A 27,069-nucleotide genomic window follows, 5' to 3' on the forward strand; every position below is an offset into this window, starting at 1 on the left:
CCTTTCCTTCCATGTTGTAGAATTTGTGCATAAAATTGTTTCTGAAGTTGATTTTTTATTTAATGGATCCAGAATCTATATTGACATTCTTATTTATTTCTGATATTGATAGTTGGTTTTTTAAAATTGATTTTTTAAAAAATAAATTACAGTGGAATGCATTACAATTCTTATTACCCATATTCAGCACAATTTTTCATATCTCTAATTGTATATAAACTATGTTGACACCAATTCATGTCTTCATATATGTACTTTGGAAACTGATGTCCATCACATTCTACCATCCTTGCTAACTCCCTGCCCCTCCCTTTTTCTCCAACCCTTCTTCCCTATCTAGAGTTCATCTATTTCTCCCATGCTTCCCCTCCCTACCCCACTATGAAACAGCATACTACAGGGACACAGCCACATCAATGTTTATAGCAGCACAATTCACAATAGCTAAACTGTGGAACCAGCCTAGATACTATTCAGAAGATGAATGGATAAAAAAAAAATGTGGCATATATACACAATGGAATTTTTACTTAACAATAAAAAAGAATAAAATCATAGCATTTGCAGGTAAACGGATGACATTTGAGAAATAATGCTAAGTGAAGTTAGTCAATCCCCAAAAAACAAATGACAAATGTTTTCTCTGATATAAGGAGGCTGATTCATAGTTGGGTTTATTTTTATCAGTTAGTTGTGCTAGTGGTTGTTCAATTTCATTTATTTTTCAATAACTAGATGATTTTCATTAATTTTTCCTGCTTTTTAAAATGTATTTTTATGTTTCAAGCAACTCTCATAGTTTTGAACAGTAGCTGACTCATATTAGATTATATATCTATGAGCCATTATCATTTGCACTGATACCACTTGTGCATAATTTACAAATGTATGATTTTGTATATGGAAAGTGAAAGGTGAAAACACCGATGATTGAGCCCATTTAAAAATCTTCTAGAAATCTTTCCTATAGTTTTCTCTAGAAACTCTTCTTCTTACTTTCTTCTTGTTGCTCTTTATTTGTGATGGACATCTGCTCTCTTTTGTCTACTCCATTATTATCACGGAGAAATGCAGAGTATCTTCTGTGTTGCTCTTCCTGGAAGTGGTGGCAAAAGACTTGCCAGGAACAATTTGTGTTCTGCAATTGAGTCCAGTGTATGGAAACTGGAAAAGTGAGAAATCCTATCCAAGTCAGACTGACTTGTATTCACCCTAAACCTTTTCCTATTTTGGATTGTAATGTGGTTTTTCAAAGCAGACAAAATCAGTACATAAATTAGGCACTAGTGCTAATTTGAGAAAGATTCATAGGCAAAATTTTAGAAAGTAACTTCTAATAGTAGTGTAGAATTTGGTTAACCAGTTCTTTAAGCATGAATGTAATTTATTATGTAATAGTTAAAAGCATTTGAATAACATTGATTATTCTGACTTCTGAAAAAATCTAATAGATGAGGCAAAACTATTTTCATGAGAAGTGGGTAAAGGAAACATTATAATTAACAATTGTCATCACTGTTTCATTACTTTTTGATCAGAAGTATAAAAGACAAAGAACTATTCATATGTATAATGATAAATGCTTCATCAAGCATACATTAAACAAATTTTTAAAATTTTCTCTAAGTTAAAAAAAACGCATATAATTTATGATTTTAGAAATAGATTTTAAAATATTTAAGATTTTACAGGCTTAAAAGGTTTGATTGATTGATTGATTGATATCAGGGATTGAACTCAGAGGCATTTGAACACTGCCACATCCCCAGGCTTATTTTGTGTTTTATCTAAAGACAGGCTCTTACTGAGTTACTTAGGGTCTCACTTTTACTGAGGCTAGCTTTGCACTTGCAATCCTCCTGCCTCAGCTTCCCAAGCTGCTGGGATTACAGGAGTGTGCCACCTCACCTAGCTCAGGTTTAGAAGTTCTAAGACACTAACACAGTTTTTAAAGAAATAAAATACGACTCGACTCCATTTAAGGGGAAAAACGATCTTAACATTCCGAGGCATATGTTTCAAACAATATTCCTGAGTCCTCTCATTTTGGAATTGGGCATTCGACAAATGTATCCATCTGTGTACACTGTATCATTGATTTTGGAGGTAATTTCTGACTCTGCAAGGGGTTTTCTTTTGAGTTTGGCATATTTTCATAAAAAATCTGAAATTAGAAAATAATTACCTGAGTTAAGACAGATGATCAAAGTGAGATGAGGCACTGAAGAAAAGTATGCGATCTCTTTCAACAGATTGATGATTTACTTTTCCAAATGCACTGAGAAAAATTAGGTTTATCACAAACAATTGAGGAGACAAAGAAAAAAAAAACAGTGGTAAACAGCACAATCTGAACACTACACTTCCAAAGTTTCTCCCGGTATTTGGAAGAAAGTAATTTTTAAAGTGCACACACACACACACAACAAACACAGGTACACAAAACAATACAATATGAAACAGGTATTAAGGTGCTTGTTAACAGCTTCCTTAAAATGTGTTAATGACAAAGCAGTTGGATTCTCTTCAAAACAAAATTAGGGACATCTCCTGCAGCAATATTCTACCGTGTTTCAGTAATTTTTAAGTTATAAACATTATAGCTCAAAATCTTTAGAAACACATTAAATAAATAATACCTCATTCTTTTTGGAATCCTACAACAAAACAGCAGAAACTGAATGACTTACAAATGACAAAATTGAATTCTCACAGTTCTGGAGTCAGCAAAGTCTAAGAAAAAAACATTGGCAGATCCCTCATCTCAAGAGAGTCTACTTCCTGGTTAATGAACTGCCATTGTCTTCTAACTTTGTTTTCATGTGACAATAGAGGATGACAGGTTTCTCAAGTCTCTTTTAGTATGACACTAATCCCATTCATGACATAATCAGGACCAATGCTCCTAATATTGTCAACTTGGTATAAAAATTTCAAGATATAAATCTTAGGGAAACCTATATTCAGACTTTACTAGCTGTGATATCTGCATTGCATCTTCTAAATAAGGAAAACTGTGATATATTTCATAGTTTATCTCATGTGTGTCTGTTTCTCCTTATCCTAAAAGAGAATGGGGTTTTATTCAGAGGATGCGACAAAACAATGATTTGAATTACCACTTACTTCTTATGTGCCGCTTCATTTTTTTATAGTAGTTGGGCACGCAGGAATCATAGTGGGATTTCATAATGGATAAGGAAAAGACTAAATAAGCCCTATGTTAAAAATGTGTTGATACCTTATACTTGGATATTGAATTTTTAAATAATAATTTACTTATCTCAGAATGGTTTATTTATTGTATTAGGAAACTGATATTTAACTTTAGTAAGAATATTTAATTACTAGCTTCTTAGAAATTATAGTTACTTCATATACAATTCAGAGATTTCCCTTAGAAACTCAAGGAAATTAATTTAGAAGAAGGTTAAACATGGTTTATCACTTCAGATTTTGACTATGGTACATTTTGGTCACAATTGAAAGAATGTAAAATACTCTTTGACCATACATAAAATTTGACGCATGAGTTGATAAAATTTCAAAACCAATGAATTGAGTTTATAGTTATATTTTTATTTGGAACTTTGCATTTCTATCATCGTTTATTCTAAAAGGAAGAAATCAAAAAATCCTAGAGCACCTTCCCACATACTCAGCACATTAATACAAACTTAGGGATGCACAATGTTTTAGAGTGACTTAAGACACAAACCAAGTAATAGAGAAAAACATTTAAAATATTTTAAAAATTCAAAATAGGAATTCTATTTAAAGAACAATTTCAAAAAACAATTTATTCTATGAAAAAGAATCTGTGACCATAGTTGAAAATTTAAGAGATTCCAGAAAATTGTTGAACCATGTCAATGTACATAACAATGTCTGGGATCTGATTAGTGTATAAAGTTCAGAGTAGATATGGATAGATTAGGTGATAAAGATAGAATAGGAAAGAGAAATTCAAAGCAATCATACCACTGAACTTGGATTATTTAGATTTGCGTATTTTTCTATGATTATGTTAGTCAGCTTTTCCTCACTGAGAACAAAGATCTGACAAAAACAATTGAGAAGAGTAAAGGTGTACTTTGGCTTATGTTTTCAGAGGTCCAGTTCATGGTAGCCAGTTCCAGGGTAAAAAGATGTTGGATGAAAAGTACGGCAGAGGGCAGCTCTGAGCAACAAGGAAGTAGAGAAAGATAGTAAGGAGCCAGAGAGATTATAGTCTCTAAAGCCATGCTCCCGATGTTCTATTTTTTTCAGTCTCATCCCATCTGCCTACTGTTAAAACCAAGTAGTTCATTCAAATTATTAATCCATCAAAAGGATTAACCCACTCATAAGGATATAGCTCTCATGATCCAAGCATTTTACCTCTGAACATTGCTGCATTGTCCAACACATGAGCTTCATGCAGAATATTCCATATCTAAATTATACCAGTGGCTTAGAATTACTTCAAATATTTATAAAATACTATCATGATGCACTTAGAAATACTATAAGCAGGGTCAAAAGCCGTGGAGATTAGCTATGTGTTTAATAAATGTAAGAATCTCCTCTCACAATCCTTGAACATCTGGGGCTAGATTGTGGCTCAATGGTAGAGCACTTGCCTTGCGCATGTGAGGCCCTGGGTTTGATCCTCAGCACCACATATAAAAATAAATAAGGATATTATGTCTATCTACAATCACCCCCCCCCAAAAAAAAAAAAAAAGATACAGGATACATTCCTTGAACATCATCTGCTCTCATCCTCACTCTGCACAAAGAACTGACCTAATGGACATGACTATCTTATTAAATAGCATCTACAAATATAATAATTTTTAAAATAAAATTAATAAAAAAATACTTCTGTAAAGTGTCTTGTTTTATTCAGCTTCTTTGTCACTGTGACCAAAAGATCTGACAAGTACACATAGAGGAGGAAAAGTTTATTCGGTGTTCATGTTTTCAGAGATTTCATTCCATAGACAGCTAACTCCATTGATCTGGGTTCAAGATGAGGCAGAACCTGAAGGCACAAGGGATCATGAAGGAGAGCAGCTCAAGACATGACAATCATAACCCATGAGAAAGACAAGGATCAGCTTTCCATGGACAAAATGTATGTCCTAAAATCATACACTCAGAGACCCATCTCCTCCAACTACAACCTACCAGCCTACAGTTATTACTCAATTAATATATTCTAGTTTATTAACGTACTGATTAGGTTAAGGCTCTCATAATCGGATCATTTCAGATTTAAATTTTCTCTCATTGTCTCTCACAGGAGCCTTCCTGTGACAAATCATAGCTAAACCATAACATATCTTAAGCAATGAAGTGGGAATCAAAAGACCTATACTTCATTCCTAACACTGTCACTCTTCCCATATTGGTAACATTGGAGATGTCGTTTAACATTTCTAGAATTTTTTTTCTTAAACCAATAGTTATTTTGAATTCTTTGCATAATTTCTTATTCCATATTGACTTGATATTTATATTATTTTTCTGTCCTAGATTTCAATCAGACATATGATAATATTTCTATTCATAAAAAGTCAATTCATTTTTCTTTTACTACTTCATATTTTCCTTTTATTACTTCAATGTTATAGACTCCTTTACATTTTAGTTTTTATGGTAAGTATGTATGTATAATATTACCATGTTCTAACAGTAATTAATAATTTTATCTCCTTCAATCATAGTGCAAGAAACTTAGAAAACATTAATTCAATCTGTCCCTCTTGATGTATACATTATTATAATATACTTTAATTCTTTGTACATTTTAAACCCTATTAGAAATTATTATTATTATTAAGTAGTATTAATTATTTAGACTTAATCATTTTCTTTTTTTTCTTTTTTTGTACTTTCTTTTTCTTCTATCCTTCTGTATCCTTAAATTGGCATCTGGAATCCTAACACCTATAATGGAAAAAAAAATGTACTTTAGTAACTTTGGTATACTCTTTGTAGGAAGAATACAGACTTATGATTTTCTCAGTAAGTTTTCTCTGGGAATGTCACTTTCAATTATGAAAGTTATAAGTTATAATATTGACTTTTTTCCTTTTATTTGGTTTTTAGAAGTTTTAACCTGACATGGTAAAGTGTGAATTTATTGTATTGATCTAGCTTATCATTTTTTTTTCAATTTAAAATTTACCACATTAGTTTCTGTAAGTTTCCAGTTATATTGTCTAATGCCCTTTTTACTTGAAGAGACACTCCAATAACTTGGATGTTATACATTCTCACTCAGTACCCCTTGTCATTTCCTTTGTCCTCTGTATTATACTTTTGTATTCCTATGCCTCATTTCACATAAATTCTTCTTTGTACAATTTTAAAGTCAGAAATTTTCTTTCTGCCTCTTAATTTATCCAATAATTTTTTTTAAACTTAGTTATAATACCTTTCAGTAGATTAGTCTTCATGTTTTCTCTGAAATTTTCACCTTTATCTTCTTATCTTCTTCTCCTTGAACAGAATATATGTTTACTATGAGTCTATTCATGAGAATTCCCCTTAATTCTCAACACATTTACAATTCAAAAGAAATTTGCATACTAATTTTTGTAGTCCGATCACCTGATTAGCATATTATTTTTAGTTGCAGTGGAATACAATCTCATTGGGTATTGCTGTTGTGAATTCACTTACAGGGTTATAAAGCACCATATTAGTTCTTAAAAGAAATATTTGTAAGAAACTTATTGTTATGCTTTGGATATGAAGTGTTTCCCAAATACTCATATATTGAATTCTTTGCTTCCAATTCAACAATGTTCAGAGGTGGAGATATTGGGAAATGATTTGATCGTGAGGGGCTCTCACTGTATCAGTGTTATTAGTCCATTGATAAATGAATGGATTACTGAGAGGTGTTGAAGTTGTGGGAGGTGTGATATGGTTGTACAACTTAGATACTTGGGGCCTTGCATTGGGACTACATTTTTTCCCAGCTCCTCCTCTTTTTCCCCTTACTTCATGACTGTAGTGAACTAGGCAATATGACTTCACCACACCTTTCCACCATGATGTTTCTCTCTTAGAGCCAACCAAACATGAACTGAAACTTGAAAATATGAGCCAAAACAAAAATTTTTCTATTTTAAGTTGTTTTTCTCAGTTAATTGTTTCACTGACAAAAGCTGAATAAGAAAATTAAGGAACTATTTAAGTCTATCTAACTATTTAAGTTTATTTTTCTCTCTACTGATGGTCAGGCTTGGTATTTGTGAGAGATTTGACAGGCCATAGGTGGGTAACCTAGGGATTGGGGACAGTCCCCAAACACAGTGGGAGCATGGCCCTGCTAATGCCTTACTATGGACTGCTAATCTCCATAAATGTTTATGAAAGAATAAAATATTTTTGGTCTAAGTCACCCAATATTTATTTATTTATGGACATATAATACAGTTGTCAATGAAATTTTCATCCAGTTTAAAAAATATATTCTGATTCAAAACATTTCTGCATTCTCCTTATATTAAATTTATATTTTTTCACTTGTATATAAAAATATAAAAATTGTACATATTAATGGGTAACATTATCTTTCAATAGAGGTATATATTTTATTATATTAAAGTTAGGGCAAATATAGCTATGTAATTAAACTTTTATCTTTTCTTTATGGTAGAAACTTTCAAAATTCTTTCTACTGACTTTTTTGAAATGTACAGTACATTATTGTCATCTATTTTCACCCTATATCTATTGTCATAGAGAGCACATCAGAACTTCATACTTCTTTCTAACTGTAATTACCTAATAATCAATGTCACCTCATCTCTCCTTCCCAGTATACAACTTCACAGGACTCCTTTATCTGGCATCATTATATTTTGACTTCTTTGTCTGATGTCTGTTCTTTCCATTCTAAGATATAAGTATTTGCTACAGTGACCTTGACACCTAGAGAAATGCCTAAAAAATAATGAAAATAAAAAAACTAGAATATTTAATGAGATAATAGTCTGATAATTTATATCTGTCTTCCAAAGTATCATTGATTAAAACCCTAAATAAATTATAGGGTCATAACCTGAGCCTTATTCTTAGGAACATTCATCTATACATTAATTCAACTTGCATAAAGTGCTAAAAAATTCGGCCAACAGCCTATTTTTAATACTTATTTTGAGAAATTTCCCCAAATTCATTGCTAAAATAGAAGAACAATAATGCATTTTTTATATTTAGTACGAATATATTACTTATGGAGTCTTTTGAAAGAATCCCTAAAATTATGATTTTCTTACAAGTTTTTAATCATTTCATTTTATTAGTCTTTTTAGAATATCAAAGACTAATATTGTCATCATTTGGTTGTTTCTATAATCTCTGTTTTTCAACCCAGATGTACATTTTAAAAACTTGACCTGCTAACTTTGAATGAACAATACTGTAAGTACATTTTTAAATAACAAAATAATAACCCATTCCAAGTCAACACAAAATGAAGCAACTATCCCACTGTGAACACAAGGCCCTATGCACACTCTTACCTTCTGTGAATTCTAGAGACTTATGAAGTTGTTCTGTGATTTAATCTGTATTTATTTTAGGGTCTTTAAATGAAATTTACCTAATATAAGAGGCTCAAGTTCATTTAGAGGCAAGAATCCTCACTAACTCCATAACTTTTCAATTTTCCCCTTAACTATATTTACTCAATAACTTTTAAGTTTACAATAATTATTTTGCAGAGAAGATACAAATATAGTTAAATGATATTCTTTATCTATCCTTTATTAAAAATTCAACTCACGCCACACAATATGCTTTTCATGCTCTGAATTACACCAAACTAGCTGCTTTGCTTTGTCCTTCACTTTCCTCGGGAGCCTCTGTTAATTCTTGACTTTGACCTTACTATCTGTAGTATTGCATTTGCTACATCTCTTTTCAATCATTATACACCCCTCTTAGTCAATCTCCAGTATTCAATATTGTGCCCTTCATGGTTAGATCAGTTTAAGGATCGAATCGAAACATATAAAGTATTCAATTTGAATACATAAAACAATACAGCAGTAGTTAAAATTGCATGTACCATATAAAAACTATGAGCCTTCAAGTATCACTCCATTAGGAAAGATCAATTAAAAAGCACAGTTCTTTCATTCTTCCCTGACGGTCACCAGAGCAAAGGTTTGACAAATTGAAAATTTGTCTGAACTACCTATATTGCATATTTCCAAAAAAAAACTCTTATTCTTTCCATCACACTACAAAATTCCAAACCAATTTTTAAATATAATTTAAGTATATATATATATATATATATATATATATATATATATTATACAGCAATGTAGGAAAAAATATCAGAAAAAAGAATTAATACTTCTCTTTGAAGGCTTGTGTGCAATTCTTAGTTTTGAAGGGACAGCACTTACCAGGTTAATGTAAACTTCTTGTTTCCATGAAACCCACCCTCAGTTTTCCAAAGGCTACAGATATCCTCTTACAGGTAGATTCTTTCAGTCTTCTACCATGATTGCTGTCCCAAGCAACACTTCGGGCTCTGGAAGCAGACTTTGCCTTTAATGCAGGATATTTAAATCACTTGGGTTAACTTTCAGGGACTGAAGAGTCACACATTATGAAAACCAAAGAAATAGAGTCTGAGGACAGAATTGAACTCTATAATAAGGCTAGTTGCTGATGTTTGGAAGACAACAAAAAAGCCAAGAAAAGCAAAGAGAAAGAATTATTCAAATAAGAATTAAAATTTAACCTGTAGCCCAAATAGAAATATGAGGCAGAATGGAAGAAGGTAATTGTTATTATCTTTCCCAAATCTCTTGGTTTTTACCTAGATCCACTTTCTTACCTATATCTAGATTCTAGAGAATACCATTCATTGCTCATATTCTATGAAATTGAGTGTATAAACTCAATCATTTCAGAAACCTTGTGTGATATATTGATATAGCTGATATTTAGCATACATCATATCACGCAAATATCATAATGTCTTAATATATTATTTTAAAATAACAGCAAAAGATTACATTTTTATAAATACTAATGATTTTTATGATCCTAGTTACCAGGAAAATCAAGATTAGTTGCCTGAGTTTCAAAACATTAAGAAAATTATTTTAGTTATGTGTTCTATCTCAAATGAAGATCAAGACATTTATTTACCCTAGCAAGAATGACAGTGTTCAAAATCTATGTAGTTTTCAATTGTTTGTTTATAATCATTTCCTGATTTACCTCATCAACTTATTTTAACAAGCTGTAATTTGTTAATAAGCAGTTGGCAATTGAGCAGTTGTGTTGAAAGTCTTGTTCCCCCAAAGCAGAGCCTGAGTTAGGGATTTTTACACAAGTGATTTTCAGGGCCTGCTCTCAGGAAAATCCAGAAGGACAGTGGAGGATACATAAGTAGGGAAGGGGAAGAGGCTATCAGGGAAGGGGATAACCTCCCAAGAAGCCCTTTTGTTAGCTCTAGGCAATCCTGGGTAGAAGATGTAAGCAACACCTGCAGTATCTCTTGGTGAGGGTACCAGTCTGGTAATGAAAATCTTAGTGGACCATCATCAATATTCGCTACAAGGAAGAACAGTGACAGAGAGAAGTAAATGATGTTAAGATATATTTCGGAATTATGTTCCTTAAAGGTCATAATGACCCTAGTGAGCAATTTGCATCTTTGAAAATATAGCAGTAATAATTTGCCACCACAAAAATCCACAGATAAATGGGACCAGGCAGTCTCAAATTTTTGTTTCATACTTCATCTTTTACATTTCATTACGACTTCCCTACGTCCTGTAACAAATGACATCATGTAAATGTCAACAACAATAACAACAACAAATAACCATGTTCCCTTCATAAAACTAAGGAAAGAAAATGAAGGTTAGACTTACACACCTTTCTGAATCTTAATCACAAAAGAAGACCAGAAAAACCTTATTAGGCAATAGGCAATGTCAGTGGCCCCAGGGAGAAAAATGAAAAAGACAGGCAAGTTGAGTTAAATTGGAAATATCCTCTGGTTTCAGACATCTGTTCCTTAAACTGGAGATGGAGTCATGCCTGCCTATTATTAAATATTCTTTTTTGATCTTGTATAATTATCTGTATACTTTATAGATACACTATCTTCCCAAAACTCATTATATAATAATTATCTGAGATCAAACTTTTATTAATAACTTGGAAAAGAAAATATAAACTCATATTATTGAGTGCATTGATAAAAAACATAACAAGTTCTGATACAGGGAACATATTTGCATACTTGTTCAGGCAAAATACTTAAAGAGAGAATATAGAATATGAAAAAGGATGGGAACATAATTATTATTTGATATATATCCTTCTAGGGAAATCTATATAATTTTGAGCATGAATCAAAAGTTTACATTTCATTTGAATATAAAAATATACATGTATGTTTTAATCATATGTGCATACATATGTGTATGTTTGCATATAAATTCAAAAGCAGATTGCAATCATGTTCCTTTTATCAAGAGAATGAAATAAATAGACCATGTGTGGGATGTGATCATGATGTACTCTTGTGCTTTGAGGCTAGTTTCTCTTATTATGCTGTTATGGCTTATTCTTAAATGGGCAATTTAATCAAAAGTTTAAAATAAATTGAACACAGTGAAGGTTCTGCATATAGAGTTTTCCCAGTTTCACAACATGCAGCTATTTAGCATAGGTGTTTCTGTAACTGTGATAACAGTGCCAGGTTTTGATTTTGTTTATAATGCCGCAGGGATCCACCACAGCCTGTGGCATCACAGACAAGGCAGCATCTGGCGCTGCGTGATGGAGGAAAGAACTCCACTTGCAGCCTTCTAAAATCTGTGCTAGGAAAAAAAAAATCTGTTCAGGACTTCCTTTTCTCCATCCTCCATAGTAATTTCGCTTCTCAATTTTTGAATAAAGCAAAAAAAAAATCCATTTACTAAAGCAGAAAGACAAACATCAAAGTGAGGAAACTAATTTAGATTAGTACATATTTTGCAAAAAATCAAGGTAATTTCCGTAAATTCTTTTTTAAAAACATTTATATTTTAGTTGTAGGTTCACACAAAACTTTATTTTTATGTGGTGCTGAGGATCAAACCCAGTGGCTCACACATGCTAGATGAGCGCTCTCCTCTGATACACAAGCCCAGCCCTCCCTTAAATTCTTTTTTTAAAATTTATATTATTCTGCATTATTGAATACCCAGTTATCCATTAATTACATTGAAAACATTTAAGCAATCTTATACAGATCTCTGATTATTTTTAGTTTTGGAAATTACTTGGATATGATGTGGATGCATTTTTCATCCCTTTAGGAGTGATATTTTTTCAGCAAATTATTCTTGCTATTCTTCTACCACATCCACAAAAAAATTAATAAAAGATTCATAGTGAAATATTATAATGCATAATTTTATACCATTTTACCTTAGTTATAAATATTATTTATGTCTATTATTTCATTTACTTATTTCTTCTACACATAAATTATGTATAGTGAATTACATTTAATATATTGAGCATCTATAAATTAACACCAATACAAAATTATTTTAGAAGCAAATACTTCTTCTTAGCAATAAAAGTATAAGGAGCATAAAATAAAGCAGAACCAATGTACAGCTAGTCCAATGTCATATCCTACTCAATGGCCACAACAGCCATTTTCTTATTTACTGCCACTTTGTTGCTTACATTTTTTATTTTGATTTTTTTTAATGAAAGGAAGCCCACTGTAAGTCTGAGGAACAAGTGTTTTCTATAAACTTGTTTAGTTTGGTTTTAGAGTGTTTTCAAAAGTTGAAACTTAACTAATAATTAAAAATTGGAAGACTTCATACAAATGTGAAAAAAAAAAACAACACATAAGCTCTTTTAAACAATTGAAAATCTGGTTGCAATAGCCCCTAATTTTAACCTGTCAATAGCTAGTGGAATACCAACTGCTTGCGTTCCTTGATAGTACTCATCCTGGTCCCTAGTGAAGTAACAGATGCATTCAAACTCAAACCAAGCTTTTCTTAAAACCCACTTAAAGAACCAACAAGATCTCCGTGAAGATTTTAGTTTGAGAATCTTGTCTAAACAAATTTTGTTTATTGTTGTACTTATGTATTTACTTATGTATTTACTTATGTATTTACTTACTGTTTTTCAATTTTCTTTCACTCAGAATAAAATAAATATCTTCCTTCAATTCAAAGAATTAGGAGGTATCCTGGTAAAGCTTTTTGAAAGGGTAAATGAATACCTTATTTGAAAATAAAAAAGTTGCCTTTAATTTTATACATTTTTTAAAATAAAATTCATTAATAAAAACAAGATAAAAAATGCATTAGAAAATTAAAAATGTATTTTCAATCTACAAAGAATTTTTGATGCAACATATATGTCAGATATAATCTGACATATATGTTGCATCAAAAATATATATTTAGTGAGAAGATGTTTAAAACTGACTTTAAAAAGTGAATAATATTCTGGTAACATATATAAGTACATATATAAACAAATACATAGATTCACTTTTAAATAACTGTCAACTAGTTATTGATTTATCATATATTTACACTAAATATAAACATATTCAATGGCAAAATAATATATATTTCCAATATTATTACTCTGGTGATATAATATCCTACTTTATTGATACTTGAAAAAAAATAATTACTTCAATTGCTCTTCCATTTCTGGGCAGTTACAATCTGTAAGTCTCTGCTAATAGCATTGACTTAGTCTCTGCTAATAAGCATTGTTTCCTGGACACCACTAAAGCAGACATTTCCCACCCATGCTTAATTATTACTTGAGAACAAATTCTTAAAGACAGAGGCAGACAACAGTCTTCATATTTTTAAGACTCCCATTATCAAGTTGCTCTTAGAGACATAGCAGTTCATACTTCTAGACAAAGGAAATGAGGAAAGATATTTTTCCTACCACAGAGTAGTATTAGATTTCCATTAAGAGAGATGTATCCACTGAATGAGGCTCTCAAAATACAGAAAACCAATTTCTAAATAGCAGTCTCCATGCTATTTCAGCATGGAGATGCACCTCTCAGAGTCTCTGGTGTCCAATCTTTTATTCGGCATCACCATTTTAGGTGAGCAGCGCCCAAAGGCTGTACATGATTCTGGAATCAGACCAAGTTTTAATTCAACCCCTACTGCTTATTAGCAACAGTATTTCAGACTACTTATTTTGTCTATTACTCATTCCGAAAATGGAGAATGCCTTGGAATGAAGAGTAAATAAAGTGAGGAAAACTTAATGATGTAATAGATATTCGAGACATTTTAATTTTTGATGAGGTAGGTGTATGCTAAGATTAGTTTGCATATCTTAAAAAAAATATCTATCATTGAGAGTTATATTGTTAGCTCAAAAGAGTTGGATCCAAACCAAGTTCTCCATGCTTTGGAAACCAGTTATATTTTCTGTCTGCATGTGTTAATGTTTCTTCTTGCCTTTTACAGCACTCCACTTTTAATGGCATACACAATTTCAACAAAACCTACAAGGAATTTCAAAAAAAGGTTTATAGTGGACTTTTAAAAATCCACTTTGGTAATATCTATTATTTAATCCTAAAAAAAACCCATTATTTTATTATTTTGCATTAATTCATAAAATATAAATCATCTTAAGACTTTAAAGCAATTGCTTTTAAAAATTCTCTTTTTAGGCTCCATATTTGCAGATGTATTCACAATATTAGTAAGACATTTGTAAGTCCAAGTTTTGGAAAAAAAAATAGTCCATGATCCTTCTTTGAAAATAAAGAAAGAAGAAGGAAATAAAAAATAGAATAAAGTCTTATTCACTATCAAAGAAAAGAAGACAAGTATACATTGGAAAATCATTACTGAATATGGTAGCCTGTAGCTAGTTATGGTTGCTTAAATTTACATTTATAATAATCAAAGTTAAGCTAATTTAAAATTTATGTCATCAGGTTCACTAGCCATAATTCAAGTGTCAATAGTCCTGTGTAGCCAGTGGCTACTGTGCTGTGCAGTGCATTTACAGAACATTTCCCATAATTATAGGCAGCACTTCATTAGGGCACAAAATAACATTTAGCAGAGGGAAAGTATCTCATCTGTCACAGTTAAAATGTCACTACCAAATCATCCCATTCAGAATTTCTTTCTCAGAAAAAAAACAATAATTTGTTTCATGAGAAATAAAAAGGCAACATAAGCAAGCAACAAGGGGGCATTAGAAAAACAATGCAAGAAAAAACCTGCAAAGATAAGTAGACAGGTGATAGATGCAGAGGATTATGACACATAAGGTTGTTTTTAGAATTAAACAAAATTACATGAATAATTATTTTACAATGTGACTTATACAATATAACCAGACAAAAATGGAATTATTTTTATGTTACTCAATGCAAGTGACTAAATAATAATTTTTAAAATTCAATTTAAAAGATGAAATGAGAGTTGGGAAAACATTCTATACTTCAATTTTCATTGCCATCTGATAATATGGTATTTTCTACCATAATGCTTTATAGTTCATAAACTCAAGCCTACATAGAATGCAACTTCTATCAAAGTTTCTGCATTTAATGCATGCGACAACTGTCAATGGCTCTAATTCAACATTGGTTTCAATAGTGATATTAATTTTGTGAATAAGTTAATATAAATGATTTAACTATTGCTAAAGATGTTACTCAGGGACAAAAACTAGGTCCTAGATTTTCTATCAAACTCTGACAGATATATACTCAAATTCAATTTTTGTCTTCTACAAACTCATGAAATAACTTGTTAATTCTACATATATTATTTTCCTAATGTGTGATATGCATTTTACATGCATTTGTTAGTTAATGTATAAAACTAAAAATATCTTTGTCCTTATGACATTGACATTTTTATGAGAAAATTGTCAAAAGACAAAAATTTGTGATTAAATTCATGAGATAGTTTTTGATGTGATAATAGTGCATGTTAGAGTTTACATGGGATTGGGAGTGCTGAACAATAGACCTTTCCATATACACTGCCCATTTATCCTGATAAAATGTGGCCTAATAGGTAACTTGACAAAGAACCATACCCCTTAAATTATTATGCCATTAAGTATGAGTATTAAATATGTCTTTGATTATTTGGAAATTAATCACCATAGTGGGGATTTTTATTAATTAGTTTAATAGAAGAATGAGAGGAAAAATATAAAGCGACTGTTTTCCTTTTCAGTAACAGCACAGCTAACACATGTTCTGATACGAAGAATTATGCTAAGTGCTAAGAAGTTTATACTAGCTACACACACACACACACACACACACACACACACACACACGCGTTAGGACAGATGGTACCTAAAAATAGGCTAACAAATATTCAAGGATTTGACTAAGTTTACAATTCATTTCACGACAGAACTGACTATGTCACTTAAGAGTTAACTACATTTACTCTATTTCACTTAATTCATTCTGACTATTAAAATATCATACACCTAGTGACTTAGACTCAAAAGAAATTAGTATCTCACAGTATTAAGGTGATGAAGTCTAAGATGAGGGTTTAGTAAGGTGGTTTCTTCCTAGGTACCTTCTAGCTGTTTTTTCACATTGTGAAAGAGATGATGCAGTCTTTTGAAATCTCTTTTTTAAAGGCACTAATCACAGTCATGAGGCATTTGTCCTCACAATCTAATCATCTTTCAAAAATTAGACCCCCAAATACTATCACATTGATGTTCAGCATATGAATTGTGGGCAGGGGCAAAAATATTGAATTCTTAGAATTATTCTAACATGTTAATATTCTTTCTTTTTTTTACATGTTGATATTCTTAATTCCAGAGTAAGGCATATGGAGGAATCTAATAGCAATCTAATTGATAAACTAATCACCATATGTATTTTTTAGAAACACAAATATGTTATACAAAATATAATTTTGTTCTTAAAATCTTCATATATGAAAATCCATAATTTAACTTAGTAGTACACTTTAAGATTTTTAATACTAACATTCAAGATCATTCAAGATCATTCTATATTTTAAAAAAAAACATATCCAACTCTTATTTTTTTTTAATTGAGAAATGTTTAGTTACATATAACGAATTTGAGAGTCAGTCCATGCAAAGGTATTATTTTGTATTTCTGGTTTTGTATCAGTTCAATAATGTTATGCTTTTTGCTTCATCCTCCATTTCTCCATTTCATATCTTTCTTCTCTGAAGTACCCACCAAATTCATTTAAATGCATTAATATATTTTCTCTCAAGCCAAGTATGTATGCATATGTGTAAATATATATATATTATATATCCTCAAAATACATGAGGTGTGAGCAATCCAGTGTTGGCTTTTGAAATGATCTGGAGAATATGCTTCCTCTCTTTTCAGGCTGTTGGCAGAATTCAGTCCCTTGATGTTATCTGTGGTCCTCCATTCTCATTGTCCATAGACTGCCCATGTTCCTCAGCTCTCATGGCTCCCTTCCCTTGAAAGAGGGCAAAGGTAGATTCAGTTTCCCTAGTACCTAGAATCTCTCTTGGCTCTTATTCAGGGGCATCTTTTTGACTCAGGCAAGGGATTTCTCTAGTTTTTAAGTCTGAGTTTTAAAGTTTGAGTAGATAAGGAGTAACTGGCTAATCCAAGATACTGACCACTTCAAGATCCTACATCATATCTGCAGAGTCTCTTTTGTCATATAAAATAACATATTCACAGGTTCCAGAGATTAGGGAATAGTCATTTGTTTCCAGGGGTGGGGTGGATAGTGTCATTATTTCAATTATCAGAGCTTTCTCCTTCCTATTTACTTTTTTTAGTTATTTATTTAGTTCTTTCCTAGTATGCTTTTGGTTTACAGAAAATTGGGCAGAAAATAAGGATTTCACATCTATGTTTCTCTACTCTCCCTTCCTCCTCTAGGGTTTCCACTATAATTAATATTTTGCTTTGGTTTGCTACCTCTATACCATTGATAAATGAATATTGATACATTATTATTAATAAAGTTCATAGTTTACAACAGAGTTCAATCTTTGTGTTATATGGTATTATAGGTTTTGACAAGTGTATAATGTCATCTAGCAATCATTGCAATATAATGCAGAATAGTTTCATCACCCTAAAATTAAAATTTCTCCTGGATCCACCTCTCTCCACAATTCTTAGCAACTACTCATGCTTTTAATGTATCTTCATCTTTTTTTTTTCATTTTTTTTGGTAGAGTGTCATATCACTATAGTTGTCTAATATAAAGACTTTCCAGACAGGCTTTTTACAATTAGGTGTATGATTTCCTCTATATCTTCTTGTAGTTTGGTAGTTGATTTCTTTTTAAAAGTTGACAAATACTCTGTGTAAGGATGCACCCTGTTTATCAATCCATCAATTTAAAGACATCTTGATACTTTCACACTTAATCAATTATGAATAAAATTGCTCTAAAAATCGATGTGCAGGTTTTTGTATGAAACCAAACATTCAATACATTTCTGCAATTACTGAGGTGCACGATTGTTGGATCATATGGTAAGACTGATTTTAGATTTGTAAATCTTCTTTGCAATACGGATAAAGAATTTTCAATTTTCACCAGAAAAGAGGGAGAGTTTCTGTTATCAGCATTTGGTATTATCAGTGCTTTGGGTTTTAGCCATTTTAGTAGTTGTGCAGTTGTCTCTCATCATTTTTGAGCATCTTTTCATGTGCTTATTTGAGACTTTGGTATACTATTTTAAACAGCCTCTTCTTTGATAAAGACTTAAAATCTGAATAGTAAGTAAATGTAATCACCTGTACAAATTAGTCACATTTTTTAATAATTTACATAAAGTTTCTAAAAAGATGGAAATGAAAAAGATATAGACCTTACAAACTACATCATAACCAATGTATATTGTGAGGCAGGTTGTAGTTCTGGTAGACTCTATAGTAAGAGAAAATAGCTCATAAGGAGATGTGAGGATCACCAAATAGAAGGGTTACAAAGCCAAGAAGTCTCCCATTCTTCACAGATCTGTGAAGGAGATTAGCTTTTGTACCAGAGCAGAACAGAGAAGAGAAAGGTCCCTGGTCCATCACTTGCCACAGAGGTAGACAATTGTGAAGTTAATTATGCTTGAGTTAGTCAGCTTTGGGTCACCTTAAAGAAAATGTGCTACAAAAATACCTTGGTAGAAGGAAATTTTACTTGGGCCTGATGGTTTCAGAGGTCACAGCTCATAGATAGCTGATTCTGATCCCCTAGTCCCAAAGTGAGGCAGAACATCATGAGGGAAGGATGTGATAGAGGAAAGCTGCTCCCCTCATGGCAGGCCAGGAATCAGAGACAGGGAGGGCTGGAAGGGCTGCAGGCAAAAGTAACCTGTCTAGGGCATGCCTCTAATGACCCATCTCTCCAACTGTGCCCACTTGTCTATAGTTACCACCATGTCAATCCATCCAAACTAGGATGGGTTGACTATGTAGCACTTTTTACAATCCAAACAGTTTACCTCTGAACACTTCTGCATTAGCACAAGAAGCTTTTGGAGGACATCTCATATCCAAACCATAACACTGCTTTGTGTACTATGAAGGCTGTTCCTGAAAACAAGCCAGAGAATTAGAGACAAAGACCCCAAATAAGCAGACTACTATTAAAAATACTGTTGGCAGAGAAAAAGGACAATATAAACAATGATCACAAAACACAATGGTAGCAGTGAAGGGTATTCCATTACAGTTTCTTAGACATAATTTTCTAATAAAACAATAGAACATAGTATTATAATTTAAAAGTCCAAAAGATGTATTAAAAAGGAGTAAAATGACATACTGACTTGGACATCAAGTGGAAGAAATATCTGCAAAAGAGAGAAAATGTAAGAAGAATGAGAAATCAGAAATGCAAAAATGAATAACATGGAGGATAGAGAGGAATATCAATATATGGGCATATATATATATATATATATATATATATATATATATATATATACACACATATGTATTCCAATAATTCATAGGTAGGAAAACAGATAAAAGAGCATGAAGAAATGATAATGGTTGAGAAACAAAAAAATTTCCTGAGAAAATTTGATTTTGATCTAAAAAGAATTTTGCATTGAGAAATAGGTAAAATAATTGACAATACAAATCTGTTAGTATATGTCTATAAATCCTATGCCTCTAATTCTAATCTTTTAGAAGAGATAATGCATTATTTTTGGAAGAGAAAGAATTTGAATAGATTTGAACTTCTTAACTAAAATACTGGCATCTGCAGACAAGTGGATAATATTGCATCTTTATGTAGTTAAACTTAAATGGATAGGCCGATGAATTATATGCCATATCTGTGATAAACCTGTTTTAACTGAAGAGATAAGAGACATATGACAAGGAAAACACAGTAATAGTCTGAACTATAAGTACTGCACTCCCACAGATAAAGTTTTAAATAGACTGCCAGGAGTGGGAGTGAAAAATTTTTAGTATTTAACATTTCACTTCTGGACAAAAGGGAGAGAGTGATAACAACCATTAGGAAGCTAACATTTGAAAATCTTTAACCCCAAATGATCTCTTTATATCTAGTTTGAACACTTTGGATCAATTTTTATGAAAACAATAAAATAAACATATAATGAGAGATGTAACTATGCATATCAGAGAATGGAATTGGAAATAATGGATATGAAGTGAATGATCACACACTGACATTTTTGCCAACTGCCTGTATTCATTCCAGCTCCAACACTCCTGAGCAGCATGACCTTTGGCATCTAAAACTGAAAACACTTTTTAACCCATCTGCAAAATGGTCATAAAACAATAAATTCCTAAGGTTGTTTTGAAATGAGACACAACATATTATAACTCTTGGCCTAAATCAATAAATACTTGAGATTAACACAGGGGATCCAACATGGCGGCAGGCACGGAGAGATCAAGTCTCTGACCTCTTCAGCTGCGTGGGCATAGGGAGTTGTAAACTGTCTAAATGCTGTTTGCTCAGGATCATTGGGCAATACTGAGCTGACGTGGATCTGGGGCGAACAGTTTGGGCCTCTCAGAACACACACCGAGCCAGGATTGGCTGCATTCAAGCTCCCGCTCACCTGCTTCTTGCAACCAAACTGCTGTGACTCAGCACTAACTATCCCGCCGAAATAACTGGTTGGCCCTTGTGATCCTATGGAGGTAAATGTCAACTGAGCCTTCATAGGCAGTGGCCACAGGATTGAAACGGGGCTTGGGAGAGACAATCAGGACCCACCCGTTGCATTGGTCATCTGGCAAAGGGAACGAACTGTCACGAACTGACGTCACCAAAAAGCGGCGGAGGAGATAAATTCATTGAAACCAGCGGCGACAGGTGTGTAATCCCCTAGCCATCCCTCTCCACACAGCGGGGAAACCATAAGGGCCCTCCCAGCTCTCCTGTAAGGGCCTCTCCCAGCTCTCCCGTGAGCACGATAGCCAGACCTCGGGAATCAGGAGTGGCTCAAGACTTGCAGCACGGAACTCTCAGCTACTGCTCCCACCAGTGCTGACAACTGAGGTCCCTTGCACCAGCTACTGGGGGCGTGGCTACCAGAAGGCAAGCAAATTCACTGGGGGTTCTCAGCCCCAAGTTCTACAAACTTAGGGTCTGAGGGAATGGCAAACAGGGAGAATGTGCCCAGGCATTCATGAAAACAGAGCTCCCAGGAGCAGCAGACCTGGCATGTAGCCAGTACTGTGGTGAGCATCACCGGTGAGCGGGGCCTGGCTTGAGGAAAAATGGAGAAGCAACTAGACACAAGAGAAGGCCCTAGGCACTCAGGATTGGAGACCTGCCCAGTCTGGGAGGAAGAGCTGCTGCACAGTGAGTGGTTCCCGCCTATTGAGAGGAGAAGCTGGGCCCAGTGGGCACAGCTCCACCTACTGGAAGAGAAGTTAATCAAACTCTAAGACTGCATTTATTAATTTTTTTTATTTTCATTTTTTTGTTGTTTTTTAAAATTTTTTTAAAATTTTTTATTTTTTTAAAATTTTTTATTCTATATTTTTAATTTTAATTTTAATTTTATTATTATTATTATTTTATTAGAAATTTTTTTCTTTTTTTATTTTCTATTTTTTTTTCTTCTGTCTTTTCATTTCTTTTCAATTCTCTTATTCCCCCTTCCTTGAATTCTACCTGCTAACTCTCATTCTCTTTAGTGACTTCTTCCCTTCCCTTCTAATACCTTTTCTCTCAAGCATCAAATAAATTTATAGGAGTAAACAGTAACTCAGCAGTCAAACAGAACAAGAAGTAACATGAGCAACATGAAAAAGCTAGGAAGAAAATGAGTACAAACAATGCAGGACAGCCTAAATATTCAGGAGGACCTAGAGTCATCAGAAAAATGGTCATATAAGGAACTCAAGGAATACCTTAGACAGATGGAATGGAACCTTAAAGAGGATCCGAGACAGCAAATTCAAACAGTGAAAGAATACATTGAAAATGAATTACATACACAGATAAAAGAAGAAGTTAAGCATCTTTATCAGGAGATAAAGATTATAAAAAAAACAAACAATAATTCTAGAAATAAAAGAAACTATAAACCAAATTAAAAACTCAAATGAGAGTATCACTAACAGAGTGGAGCAAGTAGAAGCCAGAACGTCAGATAATGAAGACAAAATATATCATCTTGAAAAGAGTCCAGCCAACTAAGAAAGGCTGGTTAAAAATCACTAGAAAAACATCCAAGAGATATGGGATAACATTTAAAAAAAAAACAAATTTAAGAGTCATTGGGATAGAGGAAAGTATAGAGATTCAAACCAAGGGAATGAGTAACCTGCTGAATGAAATAATAACAGAAAACTTTCCAGAAATAAAAAAGGAAATGGATATACAAAGTGTAGATGCATACAGGACACCAAGCACACAAAATCACAGTAGACCAAGGCCAAGACACATTGTTATGAAGATATACAATATACAAAACAACGAGAAAATATTAAAAGCTATAAGAGAAAGGAGGCAGATTACATTCAGGGGTAAACCAATAAGGTTAACAACAGATTTTTCATCACAAACGCTGAAAGAAAGAAGATCCTGGAACAACATATTTCAAACACTGAAAGACAATGGATGGCAACCAAGAATTATGTATCCAGCAAAATTAAGCTTCAGTTATGACAATGAAATAAAAATCTTTCATGATAAACAAAAGCTAAAAGAATTTGCAGCCAGAAAACCAGCATTGCAAAGCATCTTGAGCAAAACACTACATGAGGAAGAAATTAAAAACAAAAACCAAAACCATCAGTGGGAAGTGCCTCCATAAAGACAGAGGGCGGGGGGAAAGCTAATCATGGAGAAACAAACTAAATTAGAAAAAAAAGATAAATAATCAAACATGGCAGGAAGTACAAACTATATATCAATAGTAACTCTAAACCTTAATGGCTTAAACTCTCCAATAAAGCGACATAGGCTGGTATCATGGATTAAAAAAACAAATCCAACAATATGCTGCCTCCAGGAGACACATCTGATTGGAAAAGACATACACAGGCTGAAGGTGAAAGGATGGGAAAAAAATATACCACACACATGGTCCTCGTAAGCAAGCAGGGGTGGCCATCCTCATATCGAATAAAATCAACTAAGTTAATCAAAAGGGATAAGGAAGGATATTATATACTGTTAAAAGGAACCATTCACCAACAAGACATAACAATTATCAATATTTATGCACCAAATAATGGTGCTTCGACGTTCATAAAACAAATTCTCCTAAAGTTCAAGAATCAAATAGACCACAACACAATAATTATGGGTGACTTCAACACACCTCTCTTACCATTGGACAGATCCTCCAAACAAAAGTTGAATAAAGAAACTATAGAACTCAATATCACAATCAATAACCTAGACTTAACTGACATATATAGAATATATCAACCATCATCAAGTGGATATACTTTTTTCTCAGCAGCACATGGATCCTTCTCAAAAATAGACCATATATTATGCCATAGGGCAACCCTCAGTAAATATAAAGGGGTGGAGATAATACCATGCATTTTATCTGATCATAATTGAATGAAACCAATGATAAATGAAATCAATGATAAAAGAAGAAAGGAAAAATCCTACATCACATGGAAAATGAACAATATGTTACTGAATGATCAATGGGTTACAGAAGATATAAAGAGGAAATCAAAAAATTCTTAGAGATCAATGAAAATATAGAGACAACATATCAGAATCTATGGGACACAATGAAAGCAGTTTTAAGAGGGAAATTCATAGCGTGGAGGTCATTCCTCAAAAAAAGAAAAAAACAACAAATAAATGAGCTCACAATTCATCTCAAAGCCCTAGAAAAGGAAGAGCAAAACAACAGCAAATGTAGCAGAAGGCAAGAAATAATTATAATCAGAGCGGAAATCAACGAAATTGAAACAAAAGAAACTATTGAAAAAATTAACAAAATAAAAGTTGGTTCTTCAAAAAAATAAATAAGATTGACAGACCCTTAGCCATGCTAAGGAAGAAAAAAAGAGAGAGAACTCAAATTACTAACATACAGGATGAAAAAGGCAATATCACAACAGATGCTACAGAAATACAGAAGACAATTAGAAATTATTTTGAAAACCTATATTCCAATAAAATAGAAGATAGTGAAGACATCGATAAATTTCTTAAGTCATATGATTTGCCCAGACTGAGTCAGGAGGATACACACAATTTGAACAGACCAATATCAATGGATGAAATAGAAGAAGCAATCAAAAGACTACCAACCAAGAAAAGCCCAGGACTGGATGGGTATACGGCGGAGTTTTACAAAACCTTCAAAGAAGAATTAATACCAATACTTTTCAAGATATTTCAGGAAATAGAAAAAGAGGGAGCTCTTCCAAATTCATTCTATGAGGCCAACATCACCCTGATTCCGAAACCAGACAAAGACACTTCAAAGAAAGAAAACTACAGACCAATATCTCTGATGAACCTTGATGCAAAAATCCTCAATAAAATTCTGGTGAATCGGATACAAAGGCACATCAAAAAAATTGTGCACCATGATCAAGTGGGATTCATCCCTGGGTTGCAAGGATGGTTTAATATACGGAAATCAATAAATGTTATTCACCACATCAATAGACTTAAAGATAAGAACCATATGATCATCTCGATAGATGCAGAAAAAGCATTCGAGAAACTACAGCATCCCTTTATGTTCAAAACATTAGAAAAACTAGGGATAACAGGAACTTACCCAGACATTGTAAAAGCTATCTATGCTAAGCCTCAGGCTAGCATCATTCTTAATGGAGAAAAATTGAAGGCATTCCCTCTAAAATCTGGAACAAGACAGAGATGCCCTCTATCACCACTTCTATTCAATATAGTTCTCGAAACACTGGCCAGAGCAATTAGACAGACGGAATAGGTAAATGGATGGAGTTGGATAATATAATGCTAAGTGAAGTTAGCCAATCCCCAAAAAACAAATGTCAAATATTTTCTCAGATTTAAGGATGTTTATTCATAATGTGGTTAAGGAGGGTGGGGATGGGAGGCTTAGATGATCTCTAGTAGGGCAAAGGGGAGGGAGGAGAAAGGAGGGGCCATGGAGGTAGGAAAGAGAGTGAAACGAGATGGACATCATTACCCTAAGTACATGTATGAAGACATGAATGGTGTGACTCTATTTTGTATACAACCAGAGATATGAAAAATTATGCTCTAAAAGTCTAATATGAATTGTAATGCATTCTGCTGTCATATATTACAAATTAACATTAAATTTTTTTTTTAAATCAGTTTTAAGGAGGGCCGACATGTAGGGTCAGACCAACTTTCTGGAGGGCCACTAGGCATTACCTCTTAAAATTGATTAAGGTGCAAATATTATTTCCATTGATAAACCTGATATCCTAATATATAATTCTAGCCATAATTTCATATTTTAATACATAATTTTAATAATAATATACATATATAAGCTAATGTGAATCACAGCATAGTATGAATCCCATATATATTATAATTTTTGTTTACTAATAAGTTAGTGGAATTTTTTACCTGTTTCAAAGTCAATTCTGAAATAGGTAGACAGTTAATCATTTCCTGCTTAAAATTCTTCCTAAATCACCCAATTTCCTTCTATACTTGGGCTTCCTAATTATGATGATGTTGATGATAATGATGGTGATGATGATGATGATGATGATGAAGGAAAGTAAATTCTGGCATGATGTGGTAGTTCATCTTAGTAATTCCAGTGACCAGGGAGGCTGAGGCAGGAGGATCTCAAGTTCTAGACAAGCCTGGACAACTGAGCAAGACCCTGTCTCAAAGTAAAAACAGAAAGGCTACAAAGTGATTCAGTGGTAGAGTTTCCCTGGGTTCATTCCTAGCATCTCTCCACCAAAGGATGTGGGGGAAAAGAAGTAAGTATTTAAACAATACTTACTTTTCTGGAGGAAAATCTCCAGAGCCATTTTATGACACAAGGAAATGAAGTACTTATATATTTTTTACCTCCTTAAAAAAACAGTGTCATTTTCACTGTTCTGTGTCTTGCTTTTTAACTTAACATTAATGGGAGATCCTTCCATATCAATAACCAAAGTCTTTCTCATTCTTTTTTTCCTAAACACACATTGAATATGTGAGAATTATGAACCTGTTTGCCAGATTCCTCAAAAATGACATTATTTGCTTCTGATATTTTGGAAGATATAATTTGCTTTCATTACAAAGTATAACATGATACATAATCAATTTAATTGTCATTCTCTGCATATCTGAGTTTATTTTATTTTATTTTATTTTATTTTATTTTTTTTTTAACTTTTTTTTTTAAATTTTTTATTTTTTTTATTGGTTGTTCACAACATTACAAAGCTCTTGACATATCATATTTCATACATTAGATTGAAGTGGGTTATGAACTCCCAATTTTACCCCAAATGCAGATTGCAGAATCACGTCGGTTATACATCCACAATTTTACATAATGCCCAATTAGTAATTGTTGTATTCTGAGTTTAT

Source organism: Ictidomys tridecemlineatus, chromosome 3 (genome assembly GCF_052094955.1).
Source record: "Ictidomys tridecemlineatus isolate mIctTri1 chromosome 3, mIctTri1.hap1, whole genome shotgun sequence".
Lineage (NCBI taxonomy): Eukaryota > Metazoa > Chordata > Mammalia > Rodentia > Sciuridae > Ictidomys > Ictidomys tridecemlineatus.